General features: G+C 40.3%; 1 pseudogene; it reads left to right on the top strand.

The window, feature by feature from the left end:
- Positions 1–5,715: 5,715 nt before the first annotated feature.
- The window catches only part of LOC139739665 (uncharacterized), a 61,219-nt pseudogene continuing 57,363 nt past the window's right edge, over positions 5,716–9,571 (top strand).

Below are 9,571 nucleotides of genomic sequence, written 5' to 3'. Positions count from 1 at the left end.
GCATCCTTCCTAAACTCTGGACGAACTGCTGGAATTAAAGCACATAGTCAAGAAAATGACAAATTGTGTTCAGGAGCATCCAATATAGCCACAGCACGTACAGCTATATGTGTGTCTTTTTATTGTTGTATGATGTGAAATTATTTTTTTCTATAGATTTAATGCCACCCAATGTTGAATAATATTGACAAGGATAACAGAGCAATTCACCCAATTCTAAGTGTCTCACTTGGATTAAAAAAAAAAACAAATTCTTGTGCCAAAATCTAGAAGATAGAAAGTAAAAGGAAAAAAAGTAATGCTTGAAATCATGACAAAAGTATAAACCAGAAGATTGCAATTCTTTAGAATCAAGGAAAAAAAAATGTCTGATTTGCTGAAAGTATTACTTAAAGAGGAAATCCAGTCCAAATATAAGTTAGTCTGATAAAAAAGAGTAAAATTTTTTTGAGTTGAATGGTAAAAATTTGACTGAAATCAGATGAAAAATAAGGAAGTTATGATATTTTGAAGTTTTGATAATTTCTCCAAAACAGTTCTTGTACAGTGGGTATGAATATGCAAATGAGTGAGCTAACCATGTCATACCCTCACAATTTTCCATTGATCGTGTCCCCAAAAATGACGAAAATTCAATGTTTCTGTCATTGAAGTCTGAAACATGACGTTATTCCTGGTTGAATAACTTCAGAATAGTGATCAGTTAGACATATGAGGATTTGAGCCTCTGGCATAATTGCATTTGAATGAAAAAATGGAAATTTCAAAATTTTATGTACAAAGTATATGGGAAGTTTCGAGGGATTGACATGCTCACTTTGCAATTTGCATATTCATATTGACTGTTCAAGAACTGTTTCCCCCCAAAATAGCGAAACTTCAAAATGTCATAATTTCCTTATTTTCATCCGATTTCTATCAAATTTATACTGTTGAACTTGTAATATTTTATTCTATTTTATCAGACTAACTTATATTTGGACTGGATTTCCCCTTTAACTTACTTGACTCTATTCATAACAGTGAACTGGTATATGGTGTCAAATTCCAATCTCCAAACACTTTTTCAAACAAACAAGCAAAAAAACAAGAAAAACAAACCTGCCACTATGGAAAAACAAAATCCAGGCTATTGGAAATATGCCCTTGTGGTCTGTGTCATGGTCTGATTAACCTTTGTACAAGTTGACCACTCAAGTTAGTCTGACTTTCAGCCTGTGTGCTAATTTATTTTTTTTTTCAACTGTTGAAATGGACATATCATTTTAAAGACCATCCATCTTTTCTAGTGTGACCATCAAATTGCCTTCCTACCAAAACAATCGAAATTATGAATGAATAGTCTCTACCTTGGGTCACAACTTCACACACAATCTGAAGTAAAATTCTGTGAATGTGTTATTGAAGTGAGGCTGCCTGTACATTTGAGAGGGTTTAGAGTGATTGAGAAAAGAAAAACAATAACACAGAAGCCTCTTTCATGGTTTTTGACCTCACAATAAGTGCCTCCCCCTCAACCACACACTTAGGGTGCACCAAAGAGGATCAGCTGCCCACATTACATTTAGCTGCATACCCATGTGTTAAAGTCTCGTGGGAGGTGTGTGTTGGATATACCAAGATATCACCTGTTCTATACTTCTTCTGTGGAGCAGGTGTATTCTAAGAAGGCTGTGCTATTCTATCCTGGTTCTTTCACATTGTTGAAAATGATGTCATTGAAAGGTTAACCACAAGAGGAGGTGCATGAGGTCTCCCCTTTCACAGAAACTTTTCAAACTATTTTGGAGAGCCTACTGAGGATCCGAAGCCAAGGTATCCAGCAAAAAGTTCGTGGACACTCGCTGAAAGTTAGTAGGCAGCCCGATAACGGAGAGAGAAAGGGAGAGAGGGGGGTCGAAGGAGGGGTATGAGTCACCCCCATATCGAGGTTATTAGCCCCCCTTGTTGTGGTTCAGGACTTATTTCAGGATGCCAGAACTGCGGAGTTTTGGCCAGAGCTTGCCCCAGGTGTGGTGGTGACGCAAGAGCATTACTAAACCTAGTTCTGAACAGAGAGGAGTCGTGCAGTATAAGGAGAGACTGGAGAAACAAAGAAGTTGAATAAACAAGGTAGAGCTTCCTTCATCAGGGACTCTGGTATTTGATATGCCCCAGGAAGAACAGTCATTCTAGCTCACTGTTAATAGGAGCAAGACCATAGCCTCCAGACTGCATGCAGCGAGTGGGAACATTTCTTGATATGTGGCCAATGAAAATCATTGCTATAGCAACCACCTGCTTGAGATGCATATCATCCCATGGAACATGGACTGTTTGCTGTGTAATCGATGCCCAATGGATCAAGTTTTAACCAACCCTTTGCAGTTAGACTGTTCTTCACTGTAGACCAAAGAAGAGGAAGAAGTGCTGGTAGTGAAGGAGGGGAGGCACCTACTTTTTGCTCAAGACAAAGCCATCACAGAGACTGCGAGGAGGGCTTTTATATAGATAATCTTGAGCTCAATAGAGTTGTGCCTCTACACCTGTTGGCAGCTGGTAATACCAGTCCTGTTATATCATCCTGCGACACCAGCAAGTGGACTTACACAGGGATACTATTGGTGCAGTTGGACTGGGATGTAATTTTAAGATGATGACATTCTAGTTGAAGGAGACAATCAATTCTGGAAATATCATGTGTGAAAACAACAACAACAACAACCTGGCAAGTCTGTGCTAATATCTGCCTTGGGTTATATACATATATGTGCAGAAATGAATGCTGGTTAATTGACTCATGTGGAGTTTGGCTTCAAGTTGCTGTTGATTTTCAAGTATCCTTGGAGTTTGCTGGAACAGAGTTTGGATTTGCTTTCATCATCCACACTGTCTTTGCTGTAAGCTTTTCCAAGCATTTGAGGTATCCCCTCTATCATTCAAAAACAAGAATTCTGCACTTGCTTCAGTGACTTGTTTGCATTGGACTGCCAAAAAAAAAAGAGTAATAAATCAGATCGGTCGACAGCCACTGACCCTACTTGAACTCAAACTCGTAAAGATCTCTGCGTTCCCATACTCTTACTCACTTGTGTCATAATCATGCGTGTAGAGCCAGGGAAGACAGAATCGAGACTTGATTTTCATCAATCACTCTTTCTCTGTGTATGCCAAAACCAAGAGCATCCAGTGCATTTAGGATCGTACCGCTTAAGATATGAATCTTCTGTTTTGTGATGCTGTGTAGTACATGTGAGATTAGTGCTCGAGTTACTGAATTCAGACAGTGGAGTTTCTTTTTGGATACACCCTCTTTATGCACGGTTAATGGAGTGCTCCTTTCCATCTCAACCCGTTTTCAAGACAACCATCATGTCTCTTTGTATGCGCTTGTTCACTGAGTGATGAGTAATCGTACCACGAAACCAAAGTTGATTGGAATGTGCACGTAGCTGGAGATACCTGCATTAAAAAGAGGATTTCACCCTGTTTCGCATGGTGAATTCCCGAGGATTTTTGGGATTTACGGCAGGGAAAGAAGGCAGCCACCTGGCATCCGTCATCGAGAGAAGACCACTGTCATGTGTTAATGTTAACGGAGGATTTGCAACTTGCGTCACGGACTTTAAGAGATCGTCTCGTGAGGCTGAGCGACACTGGCACGTCTTGAAATCCGCGGGGACTGAATTGAGTTGGAAGAATTAGTGAGCTGCTTAGCCGTGGATGTTGGCATCAAAGTCTCTCGCAGCTCATTTGCGTCAGGGACATGTCAAGCGAGGACACGGGAATCGTTGATTCTTGGCATTTTGAGTCGTGAAGGCAAGAAACAGAAACAAAAACAAGACAAAAGTAGGAGCAAAACTGTGAAAAAGCATTTGTTTGAATAGTTGTTCGATTATTTTCAAGACAGAAACAAGATAACTTTCTTTTGTGATGGGTGACATTTTATCTCTTTACATTCTGTGGGACTAAATCCCTTCACCATCAGGCAAGATAAAGCTATGTGAACCATGCAGAATAGTAGCAACTAATATGTGACTCTGAATGTTTGCCTAAGAGAAAGTACTAATTGTGATTTCTAACAAGTTATTCTTTGCACAGACCATTTATTGTGGACCCAAATGTTCATAGAAAGGAACATTGACACAATGACCATTTGGTTTCAATGATTTCTGTAACTGTTCATTCAACTGGTTGAAAAGGGGGAAAAAGAGATTTTACTGTCAGACATTATTTTGAAGTTAGCACTCTGCTTGGTAGTGGGACCGCTAGATGAAATTTTGGGATTGATTCGCCACTGTGCTGACGTCATTTGGGGCTGCCTGGAATGCAGCACTCAGTGGAAAGAGGATTAGGATGTGTCAATCCAAGAGATTGTGCTAAAGGTGGTCATGAGAACTGACTTAAATGAAAAGAGGAGGAGGCACGTAATTTGTTTATTGCCCTGCTTGCTTTGCTGCATCTAAAAAAGAAAGTTTTGACTTTTCTGCAGACTCTTTTAATCTGACTTGTAGAAGTTTTAGGGAACCAGGCATGATGTGTTCAAACCCTATGGGCTTGTGAAGTATCTTGAAAGGCAAAGTGTTAAATGATTAATTGCCAGTGGGAGGGAGTCGTGGATGCTCAAGACATGATGTTGTTAAGTCATGTAAGTCAGAATCTTCATGTTGAGGAATTGGAATGCTTCTCAGTCACTGACGTTTCTAGAGGACATCGACTGCCAGGGAGTGGATTGCTTGTTTCCTGCGTTACGTCACTTGTGGCTTTTTCAGGACACCACATGGAACGACCTGCGGCTTTCTTGGCCAGAGGGCTTGTTTAGCCCCTAGCACATCAAAGACCAGACAGGACAGAGAAAGAACCCCTCATGTCCCTTTTCACTCTAGTCTCATTTCAATTGTGTGTTTGTCCAGATTGTCCAGACAAGTTTGATGAAAGACCATATTTGTTAAGTTCTCAAGAATGTGATAGCATCTACTTGAACTCTGATTTCCCAACTTCTGTCATCTGTGAACTCAAGAAAAGTGGTTGGAACTGCAGCGATCCATTCTGCCCTCACAAATCCGGTCTTGCCTTTTGGGTATCATTGACATGTAGCCCACCCCGCGATTGATCTGCACTGGATGCGTGGCATGCATTATGGTGATTATAAGACTTTGAACGATTTCCATCATTTCTGAATAAATGAGGAATGCACGTCGCCGGGAAAATGTTCTAATCATTCAGACATCGAGGTACACATCTGTGGCATTCTAACTCTTTTGACTTAGGCAGGATTTTCTAGGAGAGGATGCAGTCAAGCCATTTTGTGCCAGATGAGATGTAATCAGGGTACAAGGTGATACAGACTACGACAGAGATTCATGGAGCTCCGCGCTAATTCTCTGACCTATGAGTGAGTGATAGTGACGCACGGCCCTCAGAAGGGGGTGGCTTACACCTCCCATTGGATTCTGATTCCTGGATGCATTTCTTCCTCGGCAACCCAGATCTTCAAGTGAGTATAGTGAATGCAAATCATCTTCAAGACATTTGACAACCTTGAGAGAGTTGCACATGAATGTTTCACATGGGAACAGAAGGAATGCCACTGTTCATAAATGTTCAGCAATGATTCTCTCCGAACTGTGTGGAAGATGCCCATCAGACTTGTAAGAGCTCTATTCGCAGTGTACAAGTTTTTAACTGTATAATTGAAAATTTCTATCCGTAGTCATAACACTTGACTGCCACAACATGGAGAACTTACTCTGTATGTCCAAGCCTTCCACGGAATATGCAGTCTTGCCCGACATGGGGCAACTTTCACGCAACAATAACGCTGATACAGAATCCAGTGACGGCAGCATTGTAAAGTCCAGGATGTCTGTGAAAAGTTCTTCCAATGCGGCGGTCTCATCATCAGCCGTCTCCAACGAAGAGCTGAAGGAATTCTTGGAGCAGATGAAGTGGCACATCAACAACAAGCTGGATAAGACCAGGATTGAGATGGTGGAACTCAGGAGGAAGGTGGAGGCCATTGATGTCAAGCTGGAAACGGCTCTTGGTGACAAGAATGGAGTCATGACCAATGGCGAGGAGAAGAAACCTCACCTTGAAGATGAGAAGGACCAGACAGAAGGAGGTGGTGGTGGTGGTGATGAAAAGGGAGTAGGAGGGGGAGGAGGAGGAGGAGGAAGCAGCAGCGGTGGAGGGATTGCAAGAGGGAAAGCAGCTGGCAGCAAGAAGATGAATGGCAGCTTTGCCAGGAGCTTTAAGGGTGTCTTCATGAACAGCAACAATAACAAGCTTGACAAGAGTGCTGGAGGGGTAGGGGTTGGTAATAGTAAGGGGGAGGATGAGGAGGAGGAGGGGGAGAAGCGGAAGACAGTAACATTTGGACAGGAGGTGGTCGTCAAGGAGATCCAAAGGGTATTCAGTGGCAAGAGACGCTCCAGGAAGTCAAAGAAAGTTGAGAAAAAAGAGGAAATGCAACTGGAAGAAGAGGAGGTAGATGAGGAAGAGGAGGAGGAAGAAGGAGAGGAAGAAGAAAATAAAGAGGATCATTCAGTGGTGGAAACGAGTAAAGGATTGGATTGTGTTGTTAGAGATGATGACGATGATGTCAGCGATGATTTCACAGATTCAGATGGAGACGACGGTAATGAAGGTAATGTAAAATTTGATGTAAAAACATTGTTGAGTTTCCGTGATGCCACATTGTATGATATGACAGTCAGATTTGTTGTTTACCCATTGAAGACTAGTCACGATTATACATGGGCAGGTGTCTATGGGAAATGCATGCTGTTGTAAAGTCAGCTTAAAAAGCATATTTCCATCTACCTAATGATTACAAATCTCAACACGTTCTTTTATCTAACATGACCAGATGTGCACAACCTGATAGCAAAATCCATACACCTTTGTCACAAGTGTATTTTATACTTCAAAAACAAAGTGCTGTGACTGGAAAGCGATTAGCCCCTCAATAGCATTCCAACCTCCTCAATACATTCTGATGTGTTTTGTCTCTCCCGCTTGGTACTAACTGATATATGTTACTGATTTTCAGCATATTGTTCAGAATCTTTCCTGGCTCATTGAGTGTGAGTACTACACTGAGCAGCAGGAATTCAATGAGGGAATTATGCTCTAAATATTCATTCCCAGTAAGTGACCGTGCAAGAACTATGAAGATTAGTGGGTTCAATGATTATGCTGATGCACCAGTTACATGGACTTTTTTTTTTTAACCCCTGTCTGACTTCCCCCGAGGTGCAGTAGTTAGCACTGTATTATGCCCTTTTGCATTCATACACATGTGGGAAACAGGCATGCATGTGCCTTTTTTTTTGCAAGTATTTACTCAGTTTGGCAACCATCCTGGTTACAGTGGCCAACTGCCAAGAAAGACTGCATGTCAATTTTTCATTGAGTGGCTGTTGAGTGCTACATTATCAAGTATGATTGTATAAAACATATATTCAGAATCACAAAATGATAAATCAGTGTGGCATAGGAGAGAGGGAAAGTTGCACACTTCCCCCTGTTGATGTACATACAGATTTTCCCCACCACCCACCCCCCCCCCCAAAAAAAAGGCTCACCAGTATCTAGATTAGAAGTTGCTGTGTCATTCTTACCGTCACTGCTTGCACCTATAGGCCACTACAGTGTGCATCTTTTGTATCGAATGTCAAAGAACAAAATTCTTTGTCTTCACATATCATGTATGTTAAAAAACAAGAGATTGATTTTGAGGAAACTCACATTCCATTCACTGTGTGATCCTGCATCTCAGAATGATATACAGATATAGTTCCCCCAATGCTCTTGTAATTAGAATACCTGTGCTTTATTGAAGAGTTTTCTTCATTATTTCAACACATGGCCATGGCATTCTCCTATTCGTGCCCCCCCCCCCCCCCCAAAAAAAGAAAGAATGTCTATTTTTTTCTTCCTGTGGCAGAACTTTTGAAAAGGAATTATATCAGAAAACTTTCTCTCAATATGCATGGTTTCAGAGAATCACCCCTGAAGATACTGTAGAGTGTTATTTAAAGGACAAGCGTTTGAAAATGCATGATTGACCTACCAAAATCCCACTATTAAAATTAATATGTATAATAGTGTCATATAGCTAATACTGATCAAAACTAATTATGAAATATGCATGTCAATCAAACTTTCACATTTGATATAATGACCATACTAAATACCCTTTTAAGGTTATTTGATGCTGACCACATTTCCTCGATGAGTTTGTGTGAGGAAAAGCCTGTTCCCACTGCATATCCTGTTGTAATGAGAGGCATATTCACACTGATATCTATCTACTCAAATTTCCTCTATACTAGTAATCAAATGAAACTCATCCAGACACGCCATGTATACTGATATGTCATTTTTTCTTGATGTACTTCCTACTGTTGAGCTTTTGGCATGGAAATAATTAATTGTTTAGACAGTTATTCAAACCAGCTGTGGGTCCACAGCATGGCTATTTCATACTGCAATACATCAATATTTCTGGTAATGAAGATTATCTCCTAACATGTTAAAATTTAACAGTCTCTTGTAAGATATTTTCAGATAAGAATGAATATGGTGTTGTTTGTTAAGATTGCAATATTTTGCTTTGTTTCACTTCCCTTTCAAAGAAAAAAAATCCCAATCAACGTTTCATCAATGTATTCCTAGGGGACTGATTCTGCACATCGCATAGTTGTGATGCAACAGTACATGAGTTTGCAAATTGACACTTATTCATAATTTGGAATTAAGTTTCTATAGGATTCTATGTTATCATAAGATATTTATCTTTTTTAACCAGAGGCAATGTGCAAGGGGTATACTGGTGTTCAAAATCAAAGTCATGAAAAGTATACCTCATCAGAACTTGTAATGATAGAATATGTGACTGGCCTGGAAGAACACTTTAATCCTAGGATGGCATTGTAATGAAAACTACTTGACCAAGGTTGCCACTTAGAATTATCTTCTTCTCTTTTTTTTTCGTCAGTGTCAGGTATCAGGTATGTCTGTTTAGAAACACTTTAACTTCATGCCATGGAGTTTCAGTTTCTAAGTGCAGCTAGACATCATGGTGAAAGAAAGTTTCAGAACTCTTGCCTGAGTAAAGTAACTCATAGAATACAGTTATATACAATTCCAGGAAATATGAGAGAAAAATCACAAAACTGGAGCATCTACCCGTTTCATTGCGCATGATATTTTTCTGTATATAGTCTGTAGGATTTATTCAAGAAAAGTGCATCTGTAAATACCCATGCGCTAGTGACACTTACGTCTTGAAATATTGTTTCAGCATTTAATGACCAATCTTTAAGTCTTTGTATGCTCGAGAAAAAGGAAGCTGACGTGACATTTTGCATAATGTGATTAATAGCCAGCAAAGGGTTAATTATTTAATGGGGGTTGGTGGAGCAGGATTGAAAGGAGCACATCCTGAACTGACACTTCTTTCTCTGTGATGGGCCTTGCACACCCTTTGTAGGGATGAGTCAGTGTGGTGTTGGGACCCATTAGTTTCCTCCATGCTACTGCAGGTATCGCATATAAAGTACATCGTTTTCAGCAGCAAAATCTG

This window comes from Diadema antillarum, unplaced genomic scaffold (genome assembly GCF_040938485.1).
Source record: "Diadema antillarum isolate AM-2024a unplaced genomic scaffold, OU_Dant_1.0 seq00000810_RagTag, whole genome shotgun sequence".
Taxonomy (NCBI): domain Eukaryota; kingdom Metazoa; phylum Echinodermata; class Echinoidea; order Diadematoida; family Diadematidae; genus Diadema; species Diadema antillarum.
This window is presented reverse-complemented; position numbering and strand designations above follow the sequence as displayed.